General features: G+C 34.2%; 1 protein-coding gene across 15 annotated transcripts in view; it reads left to right on the forward strand.

Moving 5' to 3' along the window:
* The window catches only part of LOC141453691 (uncharacterized), a 298,436-nt gene that overhangs the window by 115,834 nt on the left and 154,874 nt on the right, over positions 1-27,728 (forward strand). Inside the window, exon 2 of one of the 15 annotated variants that reach the window (XM_074127203.1) lies at positions 1,386-1,507. The exons of the other annotated variants lie outside the window; for them this stretch is intronic. The gene's annotated coding sequence lies outside the window, so the exon portion shown is untranslated. The remainder of the gene's footprint in view (positions 1-1,385; positions 1,508-27,728) is intronic. 15 annotated transcript variants of the gene reach the window in all.

A 27,728-nucleotide genomic window follows, 5' to 3' on the forward strand; every position in this document is an offset into this window, starting at 1 on the left:
TACTGTAGATATGATATTGGGTGCATCGTAAAAAAAAAGAAAAAAGTTGATCATTTAAGAATTATTATTTTCTTTTAGTAGCTAACTACGGCTAAGAAGTTTGATTTATTATAGAATTAAACTAATGGTTTGGAATTCATTTACGAAGTAGCGGAATTAAATTAATGGTTTCTGTAGCCTAACGATATAATTTTTATACTTATCTAAATAAAAGGAAGTTAAAGTTGGTTTTAGAGAGGAAGAAAATTAAAGCACTAAAGAACACAATTTTTTCCCCCTACTCAATTTGAATGAATATCAGAGGAAAAGCTTTTCTACGCCTTATTCACGCCAATTACCGTTTGCCTGTATCTCTCACAGCATTTATTTTGCCTTTTCTCTAACAGTTAGCTTCTTCCACTATTCTATTTTCATTAAGGCGTAGGAATATTCTATGTCTTCATTATACTGAAAGTTAACATACATTTTAACATTTCGAATCAGCAACTAATGGTTACGCTCTGTTTTAAATTTTAAATTTTAGTGCAATTTGGTTCACTTTTTGTCCTTTCTTTTTCTTCTCTCTTTCATATTCTCTCTCTCTCTTTCTTTCTGTCGCAATAGTTATTAACATACAGTATTAGCTTGCTCAATTTAATTGATTTCTACTATTTCATTTCCTCTTTAAAAACTAGTTGCGTAGGATTATTTGATTAGAATAATTATTTTATTTGTTAATATTATTTTTGACGTGTTGTTAAGAATTAAAAATTAAAATAGCGGGGCGGTACCTAAGCCCACGGCATCGCAGCCACAAGAGGCTTATTGTGCCATCCCCTTTGGATGTAGTAGAGGAAACCTCCCCTACTAAAGAGGCTGAGGACTTTCCTTACTAGTTCTTTTTGCACTTCTATCTACTTTGGTCTTCTGGTTCCAAAGATTTCATAGCGCAACCACTCGCGATTGCAACGCAATCGAACAGCAGATGAGAGGCCGTTTCCTTCTCTTTTTGACACAATCTGCACAACGGTTTCGAGCTAATAAGCCCCACCTTGGACAAATGCTTCCTGAACCTACCATTCCCTGTGAATAGAAAACTTTATTTTAAAATAATAAAAAAATATATATATCTTTTTATTAATTTACTTTTCATTTAAAACCAACTACCTATGTAACTTCTAGAAGAGTTCCTTTCCATTGAAAATATTTTTAGCTACAAGAAAATTTATAGCTAAAGATTAGATCTAGAGAGTGAAATTTGCATTTACATTGGAGCAATGTTACTTTTAACAATTTAGTAGACTCATGCATCGTTTACACACCCTGAAAGCCTAACTTTTAATTCAGTTTGGTTACTCTAGTGTGTGTAAATGGCAGAAACTTTTGTTGTTAATATTGTGGTTTAGGCCCCTGGAGATTTGATGGTGGGTGCAAAGCCTTCGCTAAAGTTAAACTGGCAGTGTGGTAATGTCCTCCATTGTTGAAGAAGGGAAACTAGTACTCCATGTTACGATTGCCCAAACAGAAGGTAAGTGAAGTTCACTGAGTACTAACTGCACTTAGTTTTGCTGTTGTACTGTATCTAGTTTGTGAACGTGTGAGGCAATGGCTGAGATTATGTTAATTTTCCATTCATTAATTTCATGTCAAAACTTAGATGTTTATTAATAATACGAGGTGTCCATATTTAACGAGATTTCGATAAACCACATTATTCTATTTTTGCTTCTTCGATTATGTATCGTTTCGTTTCATCTTGAGTAACGAAGACGAAAGAGATAAGAAAAAAAATTTAAAACGCCGATGATCAAAACGAATAAATGAACAAAATGTTTTGAGAATTTGAAATTAACTGCAGTGTTTTCGTACAGTTGTAAACATTATCGATGGCATTAATCAGCTACTTGTACTGAGGTCAAAGATTTACCTATCAGAATACTAAAACCTTTAACTGAGTTACATAAACAACAAATTTTATCTTGTTGGTATAGTGAATTAGCAGATACATTAAAAGTTTCTTAATTAAATTGTTACATTGTTTACAAAGTGCACTCAATGAATTGATGCATTGAAGAGCGAGCCATATTGTTCTAACTATATTCTAAGTATATCTACCATCATCCAACTGTATCAAGTGTTAATAATGAAACAAACTTCCCCGAGTTGCTTTATTCTGTATTTCTAAGTACAGAACTCCCTGATACCTGCGAGGAAAATCATCTGTAACTAGGATTTTTAATAATCCTTTTTTCTTTTTTTTAATATTCTTTGTAAGCGTTTATTATGTAATAAACCGCCATAAATACACATTTTATGTTACTTAGTAAGTTTTTGAAGAAATATGAGTTATTACTTAAATATTTTTCTTCAACTTGTCTTTTAAGAGGCTTGTCTATGAGGGCAAGGCTTACGGTGTTACCCCAACATTCACACAGTTCACGAATTATCTTTAAATGTGAGCAAACTGTTAACATAGACATTCAATGAAACGTACTCATTGCACATAACCAGATATCTTTAATCTGTGAATACACCCTGACCGATATGGGAACCACTGTAGTTCTATTTGTTAGCTGTGGATCTAGCTTCTTGTCACTTCACACTACTACAACGACAGTTAGAATGCAATGTCCCATTCTCAACATATTTAATTTAATTTAAGTGTTCTCGTCATCACTTTGAACTGGTGATATATAATTGTGTTGATTTTTGATATTAATGAAGAGGTCAAAAGATACTTTTTAGCCTAGCCTGTCAGCGTGCCCATAAATGTAAGGCAGGAGTTCTGGTTTGTCAATCTGGAATACATATATCAATTTAGTGGTTTACTAGAAATGACTGTAATTGTAAAAATATTATAGATAATGACTAATTGAGTTTAGCTCTAGCAGAAAATCTTAATGAAGCGGTACTGATGCACCTGTATTCTATTTCATTTTGCAGTTACGTAAGCATATTCCAAATGCATCGGTAATACAATTTGGAAACAACAGCGCACTTTGGGATGAGTAATGTCTCGAGTATTCCTATAAAATCTCAACTCTTCCAGTTTCTCAATCTCCCATTTGACTTTTTGCAGTCAAATATAATAATTTCTTATCTTATTATCAAGGCAGGCCATTCAATCGGATGTGCAGGTGGCCCTGCAAATAATCATATAGTGTCAGCGTATGTTAAGCAGGCCAGCTGACCTTCCCTATTCATAATTTGTCGGTTACTAGGACTTCCATAGCGTCTACCTCTAACAAACCTCTTTTGTTCATGTCCAATGTGTAATTTAAAGGACATCTTCACTTCTCGCTGCACTGGCCTAAAAATAGAGACGGGAACTTCATTGAGGATGAGCCTTAGTCAACGATAAACGACCCAATTCTCATCTCGTATTTGTTTTGCCCTCTTATAAACTCTCTGACACAGATTAGGCTGGCATTGGACTACTGGTGAGGTGTAACATATTGTAAAGTTTTTCTCCAAATAAAAAACTTTACTTACACAACTAATGCCTGCCACTAGTTATTAAATATGTGGGTTTGATTAAATAATAAAGTTCGCTAAATTTGTAAGTAATAACCTGATTTATTCACACATTAACATTAACTAACATTAACATTTACTAGCAACTAACGCTATTCATTACAGTCACCATTTACAACAGTCACAACAGTTTACTGTTACTTACTCACTTCGTAACGCCACAAAACTGTTCCCCGACTGACCACTGGTCCGCACTGCACCGAATTGCACTAGTCTCAGCTGCACTAACACAGCTCTACTCATCAACTGACTAATTGCCAAACTAGCTACCACTGAAGCACTCCGCAATACTGACTCTCCAAGACTAACTCATAAACTTGACTAATAACTATAAACTCTAATAACTCCTTAAAACTTGCTTGAAACTCGATTAACACTTGATTAGAAACTCAATTGAAAACTCAATTGAAACTCGTTTGAAAAACTAGATTGAAAACTAAACTTCTCCAGCTGTGTCTGCCTCCTTTTAACTGGGTGCCTCCCTCCAACTGGGACTGCCCTCCTCCAACTCTCTGAGCATAAGTTTCCACGCCCTCCTGATGTTCATTGGCTGGAGAAAACATACTGCCACCACCTCAGCTGTGAGCCGCCTCCTCCCATTCTCCGTCTCTCTCCAACTCCGTCTGTCTCCCTCTCACTTGTCAATCACAGGCTGGGAAACACATATGCCACCACCCCAACTGAGGCCTTTCTCTTAGCTGGCTTTTACACAGGTCACTAACTCCTTGAACAATCTAGCCCTTTCCTTTTTAGTTCAATAAAGACCGGCCCTTTTGTCTACACAGTGGTGGCCTGTTACCGGCTTTAGTCGCTTAACCCCTAGAACAATCTAGGCCTTTCTTTTCTGCCACAAGTAGATACCGCCCCTTTTGTTTATGCAGTGGCGGCCTGTTACTGACTTTGGCCGTTCAACCTCTAGAACAACCTAGGCCTTTCTTCTCCGCCCAGGTCAACTTCGTTACACTGCCCCCCTCTTAGAACTGTTCGTCCCGAACAGAAGTCTCCTTCGTGACGTTGGGCAGCAATCGGTCCAAGTGTACCACCTTCATCTTGGATCTGGGCGTACGTTGGATCTCGAACACCAGGTCGTTGAGCAGTGAGACAGTGGTGTAGGATCCTACCCAGCAACTTAGGAGGTTTTCCCTTTTTGCGGACACGCTTGTACGACAAAACTTTCTCACCTCTCCGGAACGTTCTTCCAATGACCTGCCTGTCATACGATGTCCTCGTCCGGTCGCTGTCCAGTCTTTTCCTGCCGCGTGCCTTTCCACGTGCAGCTCTCCACTTACGGCGAAGTTCCCCAGCATAGCTGTCACCGTCCGATTCGTCCGTCTCTGGGCTGCCAAATAAAAGTTCACTGGGTAGGCGAAGCTCCCTACCGAACACAACGCTGGCAGGTGTTCGGCCCTCGGTCTCGGTCTCCTGAACTGCCGATCGGTACACCATCATTATGGGAGATGTATGTACATCCCAGTCCTCCTGATGTTCATCCCCCAAAGACCTCTGATGGCCTTCTAGGGTCCTGTTGATTCGTTCCAGCGGCGTCGTCCGTGTTCTCCTGATGCCGACGATCTGGTAGGCCGCCGATGCTGCAGCTGCCGTTGACGCGTCCTGATCTGCTACGTCGTGGGCCTCTGCCCACTCACTGAAGTGGTCCATCGCAACCAGAATGTAGCGCATCTCTCTTCCGGAATCTGGAGAGCGTTCTGCCATATCGTTGGCTATCCTCTTGCACGGAGTTCCTACCTTGTCCCGCCTCAGGGCGCCATTGGTTCCACGGCTGGTTCTCTTCATTGCTACCCACTCGGTGCACCGACTAGCCCAGTCTACACCGTCCTCGTGGTAGCCTACCAAAGAGAACCGCTGCCTCCGCTTGGCCCATGCCCTCTTCACTCCAAAGTGACTCCCGGCGATACCTCCGTGAATTTCCGTTGATAGCTTCTCTTCCTCTCTTGATCCTGGCAGGATTACTCCATTCCCCTCTTCTTTGCTGTCCACCCTTTTCCGGTCTGGTTCTTCCTGACACTTGAGCACAGACACAATGTTCTCACCCTGGTGTTGTTCCTCCCTGGTCGCTTCAGTGCTACATTCCACTCCTGGTTGAATAATTGTTCTGTTACCTTGATTTTTCTCTTCCTGTCCGCTGCAGTTTTCTATGCTTTCTTCTTCCCTTGCAGCTTCCCGAACTTCTACATGGCTACGTCCTCCCTTAATCTGGTCACATTCACCTATCCATTCCGACCTGCTATCTCCACTACCTGCATCATCCTTGCCACCTTCGTCTTCTTCTTGGATGTTGTCTGCTTCTTGGACCTTTTCTGTTTCGGCCTTCATTCCTTCTGGTATCTCGTTTGCTTCTCCTTTTATTCCGTCATGGCCTGTTTTCGTCTCGTCCCGCCAGTTTCTCATATCTTCTATTATCTCCTTCGCCAGTGCTATTAACTCCTCCATGCTGGGCATCTTAGTACTCACGGGCATAAAACACTAGTCTGTCTTCCAAAACTTTCCGGCAGTTCACCCCCGCTAATAGAATCAACACTTACTCGTTTAGCGGTTTTACTATATCCCACTTCTGACACCAATGTAAAGTTTTTCCCAAAAAAAAAAAATAACTTTACTTTCACAACTAATGCCTGCCACTAGTTATTAAATAATATGGGTTTGATTAACTAATAAAACTCGCTAAAGTTGTAAGTAATAACCTGATTTATTCACACATTAACATTAACTAACATTAACATTTACTAGCAACTAACGCTATTCATTACAGTCACCATTTACAACAGTCACAACAGTTTACTGTTACTTACTCACTTCGTAACGCCACAAAACTGTTCCCCGACTGACCACTGGTCCGCACTGCACCGAATTGCACTAGTCTCAGCTGCACTAACACAGCTCTACTCATCAACTGACTAATTGCCAAACTAGCTACCACTGAAGCACTCCGCAATACTGACTCTCCAAGACTAACTCATAAACTTGACTAATAACTATAAACTCTAATAACTCCTTAAAACTTGCTTGAAACTCGATTAACACTTGATTAGAAACTCAATTGAAAACTCAATTGAAACTCGTTTGAAAAACTAGATTGAAAACTAAACTTCTCCAGCTGTGTCTGCCTCCTTTTAACTGGGTGCCTCCCTCCAACTGGGACTGCCCTCCTCCAACTCTCTGAGCATAAGTTTCCACGCCCTCCTGATGTTCATTGGCTGGAGAAAACATACTGCCACCACCTCAGCTGTGAGCCGCCTCCTCCCATTCTCCGTCTCTCTCCAACTCCGTCTGTCTCCCTCTCACTTGTCAATCACAGGCTGGGAAACACATATGCCACCACCCCAACTGAGGCCTTTCTCTTAGCTGGCTTTTACACAGGTCACTAACTCCTTGAACAATCTAGCCCTTTCCTTTTTAGTTCAATAAAGACCGGCCCTTTTGTCTACACAGTGGTGGCCTGTTACCGGCTTTAGTCGCTTAACCCCTAGAACAATCTAGGCCTTTCTTTTCTGCCACAAGTAGATACCGCCCCTTTTGTTTATGCAGTGGCGGCCTGTTACTGACTTTGGCCGTTCAACCTCTAGAACAACCTAGGCCTTTCTTCTCCGCCCAGGTCAACTTCGTTACAATATATAACAATATATGTATGTTATAACAGTATAATATATAACAGCGAATATTAATATAGTAAAATAGTTTTTATTACAATAATTCTGTTTTTTTTTTTTGTTTACATCGTTTTTGATAAAATTTTATCAGACACCAATGTGTTATGTAAAGGTTGTAACTGTTTAAAGACTTCAGATATTTACTTAAGTCTTAGTTTTTATTTAAGACGCTTGACTGTCATTTTAAGATGATCTTAAACAGCAAGTTTTTCTCTTGTCGATTAAACGGATGGTGTATTTATTTGTTCTGTATGGTATCGGTTACTGGTGAGACAAATGGGTAATTTCAGTGGCTCTATTTTTAATCGATAATATGTGTATCTATATTTTTCTCATCCGTAAACATTTTAAGTAGGCTTTTCCAAAATATTTAATTTGATTTGTAGAATCAGGTAATGAGGGATGGTGTTATTCTTTTTTTTTTTCTCTAATTTCATGATATTTACTTTTCACGATTGCAAATTAGTGTTAAATAATAGAGGCTTTATAAGAATCTAAAGAAAGAAAAATAATCAAAACTACTTAAGCCTGATTCAATTTAATCTATATTCCAATAACTTTGAGCCACTTAGACAGTGTAAATGCAAACCCTATTGGTTGTTTGGGGAAACTTTTTACCAACAGAGTATAAAACTGCCTATATCAGGTGGTCCGTTTAAAGTGCTTTTCCGCTCTATTCACTTGAGCTGAAGTCAAAGATTATAGGGTAGGGAAAAAATTGATACCAGTTCTTTCTATTGCTGGAGCACTCTGACTTCAGACTCTAACAATCACATGCTATTGAAGTTTTCTAAGTAACTTTTAGGAAGAGAATGGAATTCTCTTATTATTGACACACAAAACGTTTTACTAGAATTATTCTATTATCTACATCAATAGTTTTATACGACTCTTTTTAAATTGCAGGTTAAAATGTATACCCAAGAATTATATATAAAAAATATTTTTTATGGGTGGCTCTATTTAAATGAAATCGACACTTAAAACACTAAACCCTAGGTAATTAAGTCTTCAAATTACTTTGCAAATTATCTAATAATACAGCACTCGCAAAACCTAGTTTCTAGACATAGTGTGAGCTGCAGTGAAGCTCACTGACCTTAATATTTGTCATTAGAACATGCAATAGAGAAAAATTAAAAAAGTGGAATTATCGAGTGGTAATATTACCTAATAGTAGTGATCGATATACTAGGTGTAGGTTTGCTGGTAGAACAAAAGTAGACTAAAGATATTTACAACAAAATATTATGAATAGCGATCGATCTACAAACTAAACTTGCAGAAGTATGTAAAAGTAATTAGGGTACATACCAGAGTTCGCAGCCAACAGAGCTACTTAAATAGTTACAGTAATTGCAGATTAAGGAGAGTGATTATTAGGCAATTCGGCTGTGATATAAAATATATATTTTGCCTTTTTCAGTAAATTGAGTGATTGTGATAAATAGTTACACATCGCCTATTTCTGCCCCTAGCCTTATGTATACTGAGTGAGTGTTTGGGTTAAGAGTGTGTTGTTCATGTTAGAATTGGGTAACCGCGGGTGCTTCAAGATTCCTGAAGAAGTGATTAGTCTGTATCCCTCTAAAGGGATGCAACAATTATAGTATTAATACCAACATTATCGTGGATACATCAAAAATTCTATTGTAAATAAATTTAAGACAAACATTGAATTGGCAACATCCTCTGGACAATGATGGGAATGTGGTGCTATTGGATCTATATTTTTCTAACAAATAAAAAGTAGCTATACGATTGATCCAAATTGAGGATCCACCACTTGCAAATCCATCCTTCATAACCACTACACCAACACCCTTTATTTATAAACAAAAGTTGTTGGGCTTTCTGAAGTTCGAGTCCTATTTAGCTTCTGATTAAACTTGCTGAAGGGCGAGATAAGATGAGAGTTAGTGAAATTTACTGTTCAAACAGTGACATCTAGTCCAATCCTACCAATCTGTTTTGTTAAATATTGACTTGACATCAATTAGTTTTCTGAGGCAGTGCTGTTGTCTCTGCAAGAAAGGGAATAGTTGTCAGACGTTTACCACAAATACTTGCCAAGTTGGCTCATTGGGAGTTAGTTGGCTAAAACTGCTAATATTTCAGTCTCCAGTATCCATAAAGGCTAAAACAAGGGTTCGCTCAGCGGCATGTGTTCAAGGGAAGTGTCTTATAAAATAATTAATTGTATCGAATAGTAAGATTTTTTTTTTTTTTAAATTAACATCAAAATCTAAAGAATCATCTTTTGTGCTTTCATCCATCCTATATTTTTAAACTTGTAATTAAGGGAACAAGTTGTTGTGGATCTGATTGAACAGGGAATAAAACCAAATCAGAGTTCACTGCAAGCTTTGAATGAATGAACAAAGAGAATGAGTAATAATTTTTAAAACAAGATACAGAAATTCTTGCAGCATCCGTCATTTTTTTTTATCTGCTACAAAGACTTTCATACCTGCAAGGGATACAATTTACTGATGGGTTTTGGTAGTGGAAATATTATGGCAACAGTTTCCCCATATATTTACTATTTTAATGTCCGAAAATTAGATTTTCAGTAGTTTCTGTACATTTTAGAACATTCATTGTTGTTATCAGGAGTGAAGTGGAAAACAAATAATATACATCTTTTTTTGTTTAAAAAAAAATCATAATTAATAAAATAAACTTTGATCATAAACCTTGTTTTCTACTACATGACAATTTCTGTGCCTTTCTTACATTGCTTTTGAAGTAGACTAGGGAGAACTTTAAATAATACAAAATATTGTTCACAAATTAAGTGAATTGATAAATAAATCTCTACTGTTGTGTATTGATGTACTCCGGTTGGCTTCCAGATTTTAATTTGTTGTATGCTTGTTTATTGAAGTCAACCATTAGAACTTATGCCTCTGATATTTTTAATATATATAATGTATATTTTTCTAATTTATTACTCTAGTCTGTTCCAATCATTTTCTTCAATCTAAGTTCAACATCTTTTAAATTTTCCATTCAGTTAAATCTCGTCTAAGATGTTCGCTCTAGTGCGACCATGTCCTGGCCAAATAGACCGCCCGCCAACTGCAAGCAAAGTGAATGTCAGAAACATTCAGGTCCTGCTTCCCATCACTCGACTGGCAATGAAGTTGGTTGAAATGACCAGTTTATTTTTAACTAACTGTTAAAATACAGCAAAATACATGTATAAAGAAACGTACTATCAGTTAGGCAGCGTGTGATGATCCGTGGTTTTGTCCGGCTTGTTCACCAGACATGCGTATGTATCTTCCAAGAGTTAGCGAATATGACTATAATACGAGTGTTTAACTGCATTCTTATTGGCAGATGTGAGTGTTGTCTCAGGTACTGCCAAAAGTCAGTCGATTATAAAAAAAAAAAATCGTGAAATAATTATTTAATTTCTCGTTTACATTTTCAGTCATTTTCTACTGGGTAAACTCTTTTTTTACATTATCAACTGTTTGAGAAATTTTGAACAATTCAATGTCCATCTCCAGTTCCTAGACTGTCTTTCAACAGCCTTTCTTTTAAAGAAGTCTTTCTCATGTGCTCATTAATTTAGGATTCTTTAAATTAGTTATTCTTTCCCTTAGTTACTTCTTTTCCTTCTTGCTCCATTTTTTAAACTTGAATCGTAAACTATTGTAATATAAACTTAATTCGGCCTTATTAATTGAACTCATAACTTGTAAAAAATTAAGGATAAACCTTAATTAACTTTCAAAGTATATTCTGCTCAATAATATTATCTTATCATTACTTTTTTAAAAAGACTTTTCCATTTATACTACATGGTCACCAAATAACAAAAGAGGATGGGCCATATTAGGTGGTAGGGGGAGCGACTGGCGTTAGGTGTGGCTATTAAATAACGAGACTATTGCTGTAAAACATTTTATTCTAAATTTATACATATTTAGTTATTATCACCTTCAATATACACCCCTCCCCTATCCCTACAACGCTCCATGCGGATTTACCATTGTTCGAAACAGTGCTGGAAGTCTTTTTCTGTGTGCTCCTGCATGACGCGTGCCGCTTTTTCTTTCACAGCTTCAGGGACTGAAATAGTGTTCCTTTCAATGCAGATTTGACTTTGGGGAACAGATAAAAGTCACATGGGGTCAGGTTAGGCGAATAAGGCGGTTGGCCTAAAACTAGGATGTTGTACTTGGCTAGAAACGTCTTGACAGACAATGCAGTGTGAGCCGGCGCGTTGTCTTGATGGAGAACCCATGATTTGTTCTTCCACAAATCAGGTCATATTTTTCTTACTCTTTCACGGAGTTGAGCAAGCACCTCAAGGTAGTAATAATGATTAATTACAATCGATATTTTCATCCGTATTGGACGTGGAAGGGCGACCCGGGCGGTCATAATCTCCGACGTCTTCTCGGCCATCTTGCAAACGCTTGAACCACTCAAAAACTCGCGCAGGTGATTAACATTCATCACCATAAACTTCTTTTAATAAAAGATAAGTTTCAGTAGCGGTTTTATCAAGTTTCGATGTGAAATTTCACGACAATTCGTTGCTCTACTACATGTGTAGATCATGTTTTCGGCAAAACGAAACTAACATCTCTTACACAAACGACGGTTCAGGTTAGACACGTGAGACGCTGCAATCGAAAGAGAAGGCTTTACGCTGCACAGCTGTCGTTAAGATTTGGCGCATGCTTAGTTTTTCTGTAGCAGCATCAGTCTCGTTATTTAATAGCCACACCTTATACGTTGTCGTGTGGCATCCAAATGGTCGCGCAAGTCTGTGAGGCCTCAGATGCCTTTGCGGGTGAATAGTTGTTAGTGGGTGTGCTTGGGAGGTCTTGGATGGTTGCATTAGAGTGTAGTTTGAGATAGTATTTCAGGTAGCAGGATCTATCTAAGTCGTATACGAAGGTAATTTTTAGGTCGGTGAGGTTAGATACGTAAAGGGAGCAATTACTAAAAAACATTGGATTTTGCATTGTTGGGATTGAATACGATGTATGTTTGTACGTTTGTCAGTTCAAACCTACGCAGGAATTGATAATGAATTGTACACTAGTTGTTTTTTGTAGTGGCGTTAGGTTTTTTATTTTATTTCCTTTCATCCCGTGCTAACAAAGAATAAGTTAACGATTACTATCAGTTGTTGGAATATATGGTGTCGGAAACATTAAAAACAAAAGTAAAATTTTCTTCACGAACCTCTTGAACCCCATCTGTGTAGATCTATTAACATCCGAACAGAATTTGAGAGACAAATAAAGTCAGCGATGGATAGTATCCACATTGAATTCACCCACATATTCAGCATTTACAGACATCTATTGCAATAATTTAGTATTGTAATAACAATTAATATTCTCGATAAATGGAATTTTAGTGAATAAATGCCACATACCAATCAAGATTCCTCTATGTAATTAGATTTACTTCTTGAAATAACTCCTAAAATAATTCAAATAATTGAAATGTAATAATGTATTACGCACAATGTATTGTAATTGGGTGTATTGCAATCTTACATTCCCTCTCCCTTTTTTATAAATATATTATTTTTATGTATTTCCGGTTTGTTTGCAAATTAAACCATTCTTTTCTGTATAACGACCTTTATTGGTAGATATTTGTTTTTGGTAACCTTAAACAAGCTCAATAACAGATTTTAGCTGGCAGTCCAGTGATGGACAATATTCTTCACAGCTAGAAAAACTATGCCCAGAGGCTGGCATATAAGCTTCAGTGCCATGTACCTCAGATGTTGACACGCCTTAAATAAAAATTAGTAAATAAGTTAAAAAAAAAGTCATGGAATTGTAGTGTTTTTTTCCCCCCTCGCAAACTATTTCTCCATAAATGATTTATTTGCCTTTATTCAATGTGGAACGTAGAATGTTCTAAATATACTCGTATCTAGTTAGGTTTAATACATAGGTCAACTTTATTTTCAATACTCCATTATACTGCATGATGGTTTGTGGGAAGATTCCATTCTTTTTTGTTACAATAACTGCTACAAAATGAATTTAATCAAACTTTATTGCCATTCTCTACCGCATAAATAAAGTTAAAAAGAGGTCAGAACACAATGTTGAACATGGTACATATTCCATGAATTCCGGACCAATAAAATGAAAAAGTTAATTAGTGGGAGAATGAATGATTACTTAATTAGTATTTTATTATTATTAATATTGTTGTTTTTGTGAGTTGAAAATCTTAAGGCGGCCAGCTGATCTATTGCGATCGTGTCAAAATTTGTGATATTGAATTAATGAAAACCGGAAATAAGTTAGTATTAAAAAAAAAAAAATCTTAACTTTTACAGAAAACTACGGAAGTAGTTATTAAGTGCTTAAAATGAAGTACGATTTCACAGCATTTAATAGAATTACCATAACGGGCTAAATACATAAAGAGAATAAAGGAATTGTTTCAGGACAATAAAGGAACAACCACTGTCTTTATTATAGCCCTCAATAGGTTCCCAATAACCTAACTGGTGGTGTAATGGATGGGCACTATAAAATGTGAAATGGGACATTTCCAACTCCATTTGAGTAGTAAGTCTGGAGGCCATCCAATTTATTAGTACGAAAGGTTATTCAAGATGAATGACTCTGAGGGCCATTTTAGAATGTATTTTAAGAAAATAAATTATTGGAATACAGATACATACTTTTAATTTAGAAAATAAATATATTGCGATTGACAAATTGAAATGTTTAGGGATGCAAATATAGTGAGAACTAAATAGTTGACATACGATAATAGTCTGCTACAAAGCCCTAGTTCAATTAAGCGCTGGCAATGCAAAATCAATAAACAGTGAAATAGAAATAACACTACACTATCGGCCAAATTAGTTTAAAAAAAGAAAAGCGTTTCTAAGAGGAATTCCTTAATTAAAGTTCTGGCTGATTCCGAATAAAATCGTTAAAAATACTATTATTTTGCTATATAACTCCGGTGACGACAACCAAAGCAAAGTAAAAAAAAAAAATCTAATTTATTAATTTGTGAAACCAAGTGGCTATACAATTGGATACAGTGCGTGGTTACATGGTACTCCTTAGCAGCAATTATGTTACAATTTTTGCTTGAATTGTTTACATTTAATTCAAAAATATCAATTTTATTATAAAATGAACATAATATTATAAAAAATATTAAAACAACTGACGCTGACCACCCTTTTATTCACTCACGAATATAGTGTAATGAAAATTGTTAGAAACTTTTCCAAAAAATCTGAAAAAAATCATTTTGGAAAAATTGCCTTCTTCATTGGACCGTTTTTAGTTTTCTGTTGAAATGTAAATTTATAAAATTTGGCATGATTGCAATACTGTCTCTTACCTATTCGGCTACCCAATCGGCGAAAGTTGGAAAAAATTTGTGTGCTGGCTTTTAGACCTTGAAAAAATAGCACATTTCTGATATGTTGTTTATTTCTAGCCATTTTCTTAAACTTTCCAAAATATCAACGCATGGATTAACTAATATATGATCAGGAAAATGCCACGTCAAAATAAATAAATAAATAAATAAATCAGATCAGGGGCCGCCAAAATCATTACAGTTTCATGACTGAGATAGAGTTAAAGATTAAGTAAAATAATGTCCATTAAGGAAACTGAAGAAGTTAGATTTAATTTAAGCAAATTGCTAATAATAGTGTTTTGTTAAAAGAAAAAATAATCAGAAGTTTTCTAAGCTGTAGAATTACATAAAAGTTACAATTACAAACTGTACCAAATGATACAGTTCTTTGGAAAATGACCGTTTACAGTTACTACTGTCGCAATTAAATTCTTTTGGAAAATTGTTCCCAGTTTGCAAAATGAAAATCCACATTGTATTTAAATGATTCTCTTTAACTAAAACGCCTTTATTATTATTACTAAGACAATGTCCTCTAACAGTCTCCTTGCATGCTGCACTACTTTAGCCCAGTATAGTTCGAAGTAGTAAAAGGACGCCACGTAATTTCCTTTAACAATTCCTCCTTACTTTCTTTCTTTCTTCTTTCTTTTTTGTTTCCTTGCCAACCTGTCCCAGTTTTCCACATTTATTTTTCACTGAAATTGCTTTCCCATTAGGGCTAGATCCTTTTTTGTTCTACCACTTGTTCACTTTGCTAAACCAGTTCTTCTATTCTCATACTTCGTCCTTTGGAGTCCGAACCACGTTCTTTTATTGTATACGGTGAGACTGAAAGAAAGCAGTGTGTGAATGGCTTTTCCAATTCTTTTAGCTCTCTTGGCATAAGGAATTTCTAAACCTTTTCAAGCTGCTCATCTATCTTAGGCACGTTATATTTAGTTACTTACGTTTGCTTGAAAGAATATTACCGCTATTAAACTAACACTTTTCAAGAGATTTGTTTAATTATTAAAACACCTTTTAAAAACAATCGTTTTTTCTTAGTGAATTTCAGGTTCACATTCCAGAAACATGGGCTATTTCGTTTCAAATATAAATTAGAACTCTGTTTTTGACAAAACCAAATAAAACATTCACATTTCCTTAGAATAACCGTTTAAATTTTGGAAATAATGTCCTTTGTCAAATTCATGTACTTTGTTCAGTAAAATTAAATGATTATTTTTCAAAATAGAATATCTATAATTTGTCAATATATTAATGTAAAAATATTGCATTTTGGTTCTTTTTTTTTTTTTTTGTTCGACTAACAAATAATTAAGCATATCTTCTAGAAAAATAATACAACGGTGTAGAATGGAGTAATTCGAGAGTGAGAGAGACAGAATGAGAAGATGAAGGCTACTCCCCTAACCCAATGATAAAAGGGCTTGCTTTACAAAGGGATAGTAACGTACTGTCAGTCATTCTTGGAAGTATTCACCGGAAGATATGTTAGAGCATATTCCAGTGCGTTAAACAGTCTTTGAATATCACTGGGACTTAATTAGTAGTGCTGCACGAGACCGAGACAAGGCGAGACTTTATGCAGTCTCGATCTCGGTCTCGGTCTCGGTCGCTCAAGTCTCGGTCTCGGTCTCGTCGAGATATCTCGGTCTCGGTTTTTTGAATTTTTGTTTAAGTATTAAAAGCGGTTTGCTGTTAATAATCTTTTCAAAAAATGTTATTATTTTATAATAATTATTTTAATTTATATATTGGTAATGAAAATGTGTGTAAAAGAAGACCACTACTTACACTTAAATGCATCATATATTACTATTACTGTAATATATCTTTATATAATTTCAAAAAGATGTTGAAAACGCGCCAAATGAAAGACCCAAATAACATATCTGCCTGCTATAACAAGTCGATTCGTGAAATAAAAAATACACCTCCCAACAAACTTCCCGCTCCATTAGTTATGGCTGTTGGTGAAGATAAAGAATCTGATGATTCACCTTTTGACGACGACGACGACTGCATCAATATTTTTGCAACATTTGCTCAAAAATCAGCAAATATCACCGAAGCATGGAAGACAGAAATAATTAATTACACCAAATTAGACCAAGCACCAGTAGACGTTGACATTTTAGAATGGAGAATTCCTTCCAAAATTTGTCTAGAATGGCGAAAGATATTTTTAGTATCTGTGCAACTTCAGTGCCATCGGAAAGATTATTTTCGCAAGCTGCGATGATAATGACCAATAGAAGATCTTCTCTAACTTCTGACTCAGTAAAAGCTCTTTTATGTATCAATGCTTGGGCAAAGTGTATCTTAAAAACGAAAATTTGTGGCAATATTTTTTAGGTGCATAGATAGTCTTTTTTTCAAATTCAATAATTCACTAATTCTAAAATATAATTCAAATAATATCAAAGTTGAAAGTATTAGATTATTAATAGTGAAATTTATGAAATTGAATGAATGAATGATATGAATAGTGAAATTTAGTGAATTTATGTAAAAATTATGTAATTCGAAGGGGGCCGCCACGGTAGCCGAGCGGTGCGAGACCTGCGAAGCTAATGTGTATTGTGGTACTGGGTTCGATTCCCGGTCTTAGGCCTTGGATTTTATTTAATGGTTAATATGAGGAATTTACAGTAAAGTATGTTTGCTAGTCGCGACACCAAACTGGTAGTTGGACGTAAAGCCCCGCCTGAAAAAATAGGCGATTACTTTACTTTGCTTACTTTACTTATGTAATTCGAAGTCAAATTGATGTAGTAATATTGAACATATATAATAAAATCGTATCTTTTAATAATTAATTCAATACCTGTAATGATTATTTATTAATAAAGAACACAATTTTATAAGTTTGTAGCTAAAAATTAATATTTGAAAAACCGAGACGAGACCGAGATTTCTCGAAGTAATATTATTATTATTATTATTATTATTATTATTATCCGTTCATTCACTAAATCTCAACTTATTGCATTACTTGTGTGGAAATTCTCTTAATTTTCCATTTTTTACAGCTCTTCCAAAAATAAATTTCTATTATTGAAAAATTTATAAATCAAATTTACTTATAAAAACATGTTGACCTTATTGAGCTGTACAAAACCAATCTGAAGTGATCGAATGGAAATTCAAACAGAGAAGTCAATTCCATTCTCTAAATTTCATACTAGTGTACCACATAAGTGTGTGTGTGTGTGTGTGTGTGTGTGTGTGTGTTTGTGTGTGTGTGTGTGTGTGTGTGTGTGTGTGTGTGTGTAGGGGCAGGAAAGAGGTTGCCACAAAGCCGACGAACACTAACAAAGATCGATGGCACCATTATTGTCAAACATTACACATACATTTCACACTTGATATGAAAAGAATATATCCCACCTTTTACAAATTTATTTTGTTTGTTTGTCAAATGTACCAGCCTAAAATAGAATATAAAACAGAATCAAAAAAAATTTTGTTTTAAAATAATGTTATTCTGAAAATTATAAAATTTAAATATTTGGACTTGCGAAGCCTTTAAATTATTTCTACAATCTAAAAATAAAACCGAAAGTTGGTTACTAATCCAAACAGTATTCTAAGTTCTCCCGAGAATGCGACATCAAGAAGTGACCTCGGACATCAATCCTCATTTTACTTGCTCCCTTACTCTTACCAGTTAAATCTACTCACTAAGTAGCTTGCAAACATACAATTCACCTAACATGTACTTTAGTGCGTATCTCTTGAGAACAGTTGTGCTCTGATTAGTGATTTATGTTTAGATTCAGCCTCTTATGTATGTTATCAATGCAACCTTTAAAAAATAAAAACGAGGTACTCTCTTGAAATCATGTTAAATCAATGGCTGCCAAATAAAGTTGTTTATCATGGGATTCTGATTTAGAGGTATACATAAAAACCTTTATTACTTTTCTCTTGTACTACTGGTAAGTGAGGCTATTCCTATCGGGCAGATTTGCGGATTTTTACAGAAAGTTTCTGTTTTTAAGAAGTTTCCGTGAAATTATTTAAGATCGAAAATAGTTTTTATTTACTGGCCTCTCTCTCACTTTGTCGGTCAGTGTGTGTTTGTGAGTTGCAAAACTAAATCGAACAGCGCTAGAAGTTCAAATTTTTATTTCTAATTGGTGCTGGACCACTGGTCCCAGTAATTAACTTTTGGACAAACACAGCCAAATGGAAGTTTTACTTTTTTGAAACGATTTTTCAGCTCATTTCATTCATGTAAATCTATTTCTTAAATTTTCATGGTAAATCGCTAAAGACTGATGAGAGGGAAAGCTGAGGTTAAACATTTTTATTAAATGTAATATACGTTACCAAATAAAATTCCAGTTTTGAAAAAGCTCTGTTCAGCGGCATTGCTTTGGTGTTTGTGGTTGCTAACGATTTTTTCGCACAACATTCAAGGGTAAGAAGAAAAAAAAATCATTAGTCAAACGGCGATGACCTACGGATGATGTTTGAGCCGTTAATTTTCAGTACATTCAAATTCTTTCGCATTATTACATTTTGTGATTAAAGCTGACATTCTAATGCAGTTTAATCATTAAATTAAAACGATGAGACAAGGCTTATGCCTTATGTAACATTAACGGGATTCTGTTTTAGATGTTTAATGTTTCATCCTTTAATTAAACAACCAGAAATGTTGCAAATGTAAACATGTTTAATCTGACTAACAACCAGATAACATTGACAACTTGTTTTAAAACAACCTTGCTGATTTTTTAGTAAAGATTATTTCTATTTTTAATGTCTTTATATAATTAAATTCCAATGATCTGTTATTCATCAATTTGTCTCAGTCTTTAAAGAGGAATTAAATTTATTAACTGTTTTCACAATATTTTATTTATCTTTGTCATACTTTCGTTTTTATAAAATTTTCATGAGTTACAACTTCTAAGGGAATGGATTGATTGATCCATGATTTGACCTAAACACATATATTATTTTTTAAACATTTGGAAAATACTCAACTTATAATAATTTTCGCGAAAATTATTATAAGTTGCAGAATTACGAGGAACGAGTACATATATTTAAAGGTACCAACCCGTGTTTAATTTAAACGGAATCCAATTATGTAGAGAAGAGATATAAGTGCTACCAGTACTCGTAAAGAATGAATAAGGTGAAATGAACAAAAATAAAATAAAATGGAATTAATGCACCTGTTCTACCATGTGTTTGGCATTAAATATATATCACGATTACGAATAGCTCTGTTTCACTAAGTTCATACGATTACGGTTTTCCTGTATAAAGATTACCCAATAAATAATGGCCTTGTAACCACCGCCTATGTTTAAACTATATGTATGTTCTATACTGTAGGGCATTATTACCACATAAAGCAATTTCAATAATTTAACTGTTCTAAAACATTAAAGTTTCGAAAATAAAATAAATAAAAGTTATCACTTTTATGGAAGCAAACTTTAATGCTGTTAATTCAGCCCTAAATTTTCGTGCCAATCATGGTTGGAAAACTTTTAGCAATTCGACAAGGTTGATTGATTATCATTGTGAATTTATTTATTTTTACCCTTGGATATAAAATCTCTTTCTAAATGATATTGCCCAATAAAACGTTTCTAACAAACCATAAAAGAGAACATTGTTTTGTTGATCTTAAGCAGCAGAAAGAACTAAGAGTCTGAGATACAAATATATTCGCATGGAATAGAGCCTTATGCGAGTAAAACGCCATGTTTACTCGCCCTTACTCCTGGTAAGAGGTGGTGAATATTTTCGTTTTTAGTTTTCATCTAAAATGCACATTTTGAAGATCCCAATTTACGGAGAAGTTTTTTTTTTTTTTTACAAATTACAATATATATATATTTGTTTCGTTTTTAATGTGTGAACGTGCAAAAACTAATATCTACTTCTTCGAGTTGCCCTCTTGGACTATTTCTAGGCTAACAGAAATTGTATAAGTACTTCCACCAAGTCTGGGATTGTGGCAGTCCTCTATCTCGCATTTCTCTATCTTGTGTTTTCTTCAGTATAAACTGTAATTATCGTATTTAAGCACTGGTACCGTTTCTTTATTTTAAATTTGTACTAAAAGACATAATTTTATTTATTTTTATTACTTTATTTTTTGGTCGTACGATTATTGCTCGTATAAGTTTGTTCTTTGTATTAGTTTCCATAATTTTTCCTCCGAAATGATTTTTACTTGGTCAGAAACAACATTTATGATTATTTATAGCAAATTAATAATGATTCCTATGCTAATTATAATGTTTAGTTACGATAATAAACGCAGGTTTGAAACAAATTTACAGATGATATTGAATTGGTAATGATACAATGAATACAATCTTGAATGCGTTAAAAATGTATTCTTATTTCAATTATATAAAATTTGTGATTATATATTTCATTATTTCAATTATTTCTTTGCTATTAGTTTTGTAATTTAAGGCGCGCCAACATCTGGGGTCATGGGCGCTCCGAGCTTTTTCCAGTTCACTGCCGGCCTCCTGAAAGTGTTCTCTCGTTACAGAACACTATCAACGGACAGTGAGCTGTAAGAAGCTCCTAGAAAGAGAACATTTAAGGATTGGCTGATAATCATTTTATTTGTATTAATTTAAGTATGTCATTCTTATTTAGAAAACTAGACTAGTCTAATTAAACTATACTAATTATACAAATGGGCTTAAATTTGCTTACAATAATAAGTAATACAAATGACTCAATATGAAGTTCATCATCAACATGCAGTGTTAACTTAGTAAATTTATTCAATGCGAGCTGGTAAATATCGTATTATTCAGAAGATTGTTACCAAGGGAAATAAGTCTTGGGAGAGACGAGGATTGGGGAATATATGATGGAGTTGTAATTTTTAGAAAAAAACAAATAGCCAGTGTTTATTGCAGGAACATGGAAATCTGTAAACTGGAGTAATTCAGAGGACATTCTATATGATAATAAATAAGTTTGTATAGAAAAATATGGTTTGCTCTATGCCTTCTAGCTGACAGAATACCCAAAGTTAAGGAATTTAACTCTCTTGAATATGCTAATCTCTCAGGTGATAAACCCTTTATTTTGGCAAACCTTTTTACAAACCTATGCTCTGCGACCCGCTGTGCATAGTCAATACGGTCTATAACATACCCACTCCAAACTGGAGAAGCTAATTCTAGGCGTGGACGGATGAAAGGTAAAAAATAGTCTAGAAAACGCTATTCCCAAAGAGTTCCTAAAGTTGTAACCCAGTATTTGAAAACTATATTATTGGCTATATTTTTAATATTGCAGCTTCAGATCTTAGATTCCATAAGTATAAAAAAATAACTTGTTTCGGTTAGTAATTGGAGCATTATTTAGTCTATACATATATGAAAAGGGTGAAATTTACCTGGGAGTTAGAAATATTTGAAGTTAGTTTGAGGACCAAACGGAAAATACCCAGAACAGCATCAAGCAGAATCTGTGCATCACTTACTACTGAGAATCGTGAAAACTTTAACGCCATCAAAGATAAAGTCAATAAAGAATCGACTTAATGTTAGTAATGGAAATGACGAAAAACAAGTGTCCAAGATGAGTCCCTTGAGATACACCAGAAAGGATGAAATAAGGTGCTGAAAAAGATTATTTCATTTTAACAATCCGACTAGGATGAGTCAGGATAATACTCTAATCAGTACAGCTTAGAATCATGAATGCCCCAAGATTTAAGTTTGTTAATTAGCAATATCTTGTGTACATTATTGAATTATCTTGAATAATCGTTTTACTAATAGCTATACATATTCTTATTTTTGTTATCAATTTAGTCTCTAGGCGTGTAGTATATGTTACTTGCTTCGATTATGTCAGACCTAAAACTGCAGATAGGAATACAAACCAATAAACATCAATGCTTTTTCTATTTAGAGTTACCTAGCGCAACTCTCCACAAAATAAATTATGAATTTTGTAATTTGCTTAGTTTAATTTTCCCAGTGAGATCAGAAACCATTAATAAGAAGAAGTAGCAGTGATTTACAAACTTCAAATTAGTAAATGTATCGAAACATTTTCTAGCTTAGTTCACCAAGTTAGAATCTGCAGTAAAAAATCCATAATTTACAAATTCTGCCAAAGCAAAGCGGAAATGACAGCAATAAACTAGATAATTTCTTTTCTACCAATAAGAAGTTTGGTATTGCTTTTCTAAATATATTGGCCAAATTGTTATCTTCATTATATCTTTATTTCCGGAACTGTATCCATCAGTCGGATGTAGAGACAGCATCAATAAATCTTTGAAGAGTAATTGCAATCTTTTAGTCTCTTCTCCTTTTTAGTTCTCTTAGACTTTTATTTTTTCTCCAATACATTACGATTAAACGAAGTTTCAATTAAATGGCGAAATTTCGTTTCGAGAATTTTATTGGAAATTATTGCTTATTTTAACTTCACTTATTTTATTTCTCTGTCATTTTCTATCAGGAAGATTAGGAAAAGTAGTGAGCTAAAATAAAAAACTAATCAGAAAACGGTTTGGACATAGACTTATTTTTCCTCGCGATTCCGATCATTCTGTTCGTCATATTTTCTACAAAACAAGAATTTCAGCTTAATGTATTGTATTAAATTAGTTAGTACAGCGATACATTTTAGTGAATTGACTCGTTAAAAGCAGTCTAACTTGAAGGCTCAGTTGTAATCTCCAAAAACATAAGTTTTTGAATATAAAATTCAGATTACAATTACAGTCATACACACTAATTAATAAACTATATACATAATATATATTTCACACTCACACACATTTAAAAGATGACTGATTTTGGGAGGTGACTTTCTACGAATCAAATAGCAATGATTTACCTTAAAAATTACGTCATTCTAAAAATAACAGAGAATGATTTTAAAAGAAATTAAAAAATGGATATCCATAAATTTATGAAATATTTATAAAATAAATCGTAATTATTGAATTAAAAGAAGATGAAGATATTAGTGATTTTACTTATTTATTTCGTTGCAAAGTACTTGTTATTGATAGTTCTCTTGAGGGAATCTTGTAAAACGTCCCGTTGCTACTAAATAGCTCTGGAACGTTTTTGGGCCTGGTTCTTCACAATAAATAGTTGGCATTTTTACCTGTCTTTGGCTAATCCATCTCCAGTCACTTATCCCCATATAGTTAAGGACGACAATTCGACAAAAGTCTGGAACTGACTTTTGTTTAACTGGCCAAGCCAAAATTTTTCATTTTTAAAGACTTCTTTTCTCAAACATTCAAGATTAAGTCGTGTTTGCATAGCTTTATCTTGGAAAACGATCTTCTGATTTGAACTATTTCACTTTATTGTTCTTCGAAAAATTATTGTTATTTTTTATATTTATTGACTTATTTATGAAATTGTAATGCTTTTTACCGGTTTTAAGAATCTCTGTCATTTAATATATTTAGGTATGTACATCCTCAGAAACAAATATATACATGTGAATATATACTATACTGGGATAACATTTGGGTTTGATGAATAGACAAGGAACAGATTGCATTGAAAAAAAAAGAAGAAAAAAAGTGTGAATAATGTACTTAAAGAGGAATCTATCTATAAGTGACTGCCAAGAGTTGTGGATGGTACGTAAAAGAATGCAGTGTCATTAAAAAGCTTTCCACCTCAATGAATCGTTGGAAAGATATATGATCATTTGAAAGGGTTGAAAAGGAAAACCACAATCAGGAAAAAAAAGCGAGCTTGCGGATACAGTTACATACTGGGGAATGGAAATTTACTGGACATAGATAAAAAAAGAGCTCTGGACAAAGAAAATTATGGAGTGATACCCTGGGGAAAAACGGGTGGACATGTTCTCTAGATTGGTTGAAAGAATAGGGGGTTTGTGGTAGTTAGGGAGAGACGCACTAGTGGGACTGTAGGTGTAGCAGAGTTTAGGTATACCCGAAGTCCCTTTTTATGTAATGCAATATTCACTCGTTTGTTTGTTAATATAATAAAATAATGTTGAAGTAGACAAATAATGTAGAAAAGAAGTAAAAAGCTTTTATATAATTAGAAAGGCATAAAATGACAATATTTGGTATTAATTACTTAATTCTTACCTGCAGCTTATAAATTTAAACATAAAATTCCTAAGGATAAATATTCTTTTGTCCATGAATCATGAATACATTTGAATTTAGAGAATGGGACCAAGTGTGATTTAGAGTTTCATAATAATTGTTTTAAATTTTCGTTGTGTATGTTTACTCTTGGAAATCCATGAAGATTCCAATTTATGTTGATGAAAGGTACAGAATAGAGAGCGCATATAGGAAGCGTATGTATACATAGATTCTCTTTCATGTGTAGTTACTAAAACCAGAAATGATAGGGGATTTATAGCATATTAAAATGATAAACTTGAATTTTATTAAATAAATTCCTGACGAAGTATTTTGCAATAATTTTTCATATTTACGCTTAGTACTTTAAACATTTTCCAGAAAACGTACAAACGAGAGGATTTGTATAAATTAAATTTTATTTAAAATGTTTTATTAAACTTATAAAGAAATTATATTTTTTCAATGATAATTTAATAATTTATTACATACATTTTTAAAATCCATATTATTGGCCATCCCATAACTTTATCTAACTTATCCTGGAACTCTTGTAGATTGGGAAGTGAAAGTCTTCCCGAATTCTCTTCTTTCATCTTTCTTCAAATCACTTTTGGATAGTGCTGCACGAGACCGAGACGAGGCGAGACTTTATGCAGTCTCGATCTCGGTCTCGGTCTCGGTCTCGTCGAGATATCTCGGTCTCGGTTTTTTGAATTTTTGTATTAAAAGTATTAAAAGCGGTTTGCTATTAATAATCTTTTCAAAAAATGTTATTATTTTCTAATAATTATTTTAATTTATATATTGGTAATGAAAATGTGTGTAAAAGAAGACAACTACTTACACTTAAATGCATCATATATTACTATTACTGTTATATATCTTTATATGTATAATTTCAAAAAGATGTTAAAAACGCGCCAAATGAAAGACCCAAATAACATATCTGCCTGCTATGACAAGTCGATTCGTGAAATAAAAAATACACCTCCCAACAAACTTCCCGCTCCATTAGTTATGGCTGTTGGTGAAGATAAAGAATCTGATGATTCACCTTTTGACGACGACGACGACTGCATCAATATTTTTGCGCCATTTGCTCAAAAATCAGCAAATATCACCGAAGCATGGAAGACAGAAATAATTAATTACACCAAATTAGACCAAGCACAGTAGACGTTGACATTTTAGAATGGAGGAAAACACTTGAGAATTCCTTCAAAAATTTGTCTAGAATGGCGAAAGATATTTTTAGTATCTGTGCAACTTCAGTGCCATCGGAAAGATTATTTTCGCAAGCTGCGATGATAATGACCAACAGAAGATCTCTAACTTCTGACACAGTAAAAGCTCTTTTATGATATGAATAGTGAAATTTAGTGAATTTATGTGGTACTGGGTTCGATTCCCGGTCTTAGGTCTTGGATTTTATTTAATGGTTAATATGAGAAATTTACAGTAAAGTATGTTTGCTAGTCGCCTCCGTCCGCGACACCTAATTGGTAGTTGGACGTAAAGCCCCGCCTGAAAAAATAGGCGATTACTTTACTTTGCTTACTTTACTTACGTAATTCAAAGTCAAATAGATGTAGTAATATTGAACATATATAATAAAATCGTATCTTTTAATAATTAATTCAATACACGTAATGATTATTTATTAATAAAGAACACAATTTTATAATTTTGTAGCTAAAAATTAATATTTGAAAAACCGAGACGAGACCGAGATTTCTCGACGAGATATACGTATATCATGTCTCGGTCTCGGTCTCGGTTGCTCAAGTCTCGTCTCGGTCTCGGTCTCGGTACCGAGATCGAGACCGAGACCGAGATTTATCTCGTTTCTCGAGCAGCACTACTTTTGGACAATTTAGACGCTTACCATTCTTTTTTATCGCATAGTTCCCGTAGCTGGAATTGGAAATGTGTTTTGGTAAAAAATGAAATCTAGTGAAGCAGCATTTTCTACTGGACTTATATATTTTTATTATTAACTAACATAAGCTGCAAAACCTTCAACTGGAAAATCAGGTTCAAGTTTTTTATTCGTACAATTCAGCTCGGAAACAGTCCCTGTGTTGTACAGCGCGTTACTAACTGATTGAAGGTTCGTCTAATTGACTTACCACGGATGAACTGTTCCATGTAGTGATTAAAACAGTATCGAACCATTTGCTAACCAATATAGATATTTTTTTATTTTTCTTCCTCATACAATTTTGTGAAAACTTTATTCGGTGTTTCAGCGGCCCAGAATATTTGTTTTTACTCTCATTCATTTTGCACACGCCTATTAAAACCTATTAAAATCTCTCCTTTTGTTCGGTCAATAACAATGGTTTATTCAGTAGAAATATTAATGTATCTACTAAATTATTGTAGTTTCTTCACAAAAGCATGAACATTCTTTGGATAATTGACTTGTTCTGTTCATCAATGAAAATAGAAATGCATTACTCAGTTTTAATTTTTCTGGATGCATCTTTCATATCATATCATCGTATCATCTCATCTATTTCCTCTTCGTCCGACACCACGATTTTGTGGGCACAGCTCTACTTCTTCCATAATATTAAACTGATTTTTACTCATGTACAAAAATTAATTAAATTAAAAAAATAAAATCGAATTTGTTGAATTAATTTTGGAAGTTGGTGACTGAAAACGCCATGTGCCCAAAATGGGAATAATTAAGAAAACGGTTGGTGTAGCAACACCTAGGAGCTTCTCAAAATTTTAAATTTCTAGTCGAGAACATATCGCTACGTCTAATCGAGAGAAACGTAACCATACATTTTCAATTTTTACTTATCTTATCAACAAGTCAAATAGTACTAATTCTGGTAGTTACTTTTCAGAGATCGATTATGTTTTATTTTGAAATGTTATCGCCTTCACATTAAATTTTTGTTGGTTGTTTTTAATTTACAAAAATTCCATTAACGTTTTTCTTTTGGGTGTCCTAAAAACAGAATTGATTACGTTCCTCTGGTTGTGACATAGCGATATGTTAAATTGCCGAGATTCAAATTAGC

Source organism: Rhodnius prolixus, unplaced genomic scaffold (assembly GCF_049639745.1).
Source record: "Rhodnius prolixus isolate KJV_2025 unplaced genomic scaffold, Rpr scaffold_3, whole genome shotgun sequence".
Taxonomy (NCBI): Eukaryota; Metazoa; Arthropoda; class Insecta; order Hemiptera; family Reduviidae; genus Rhodnius; species Rhodnius prolixus.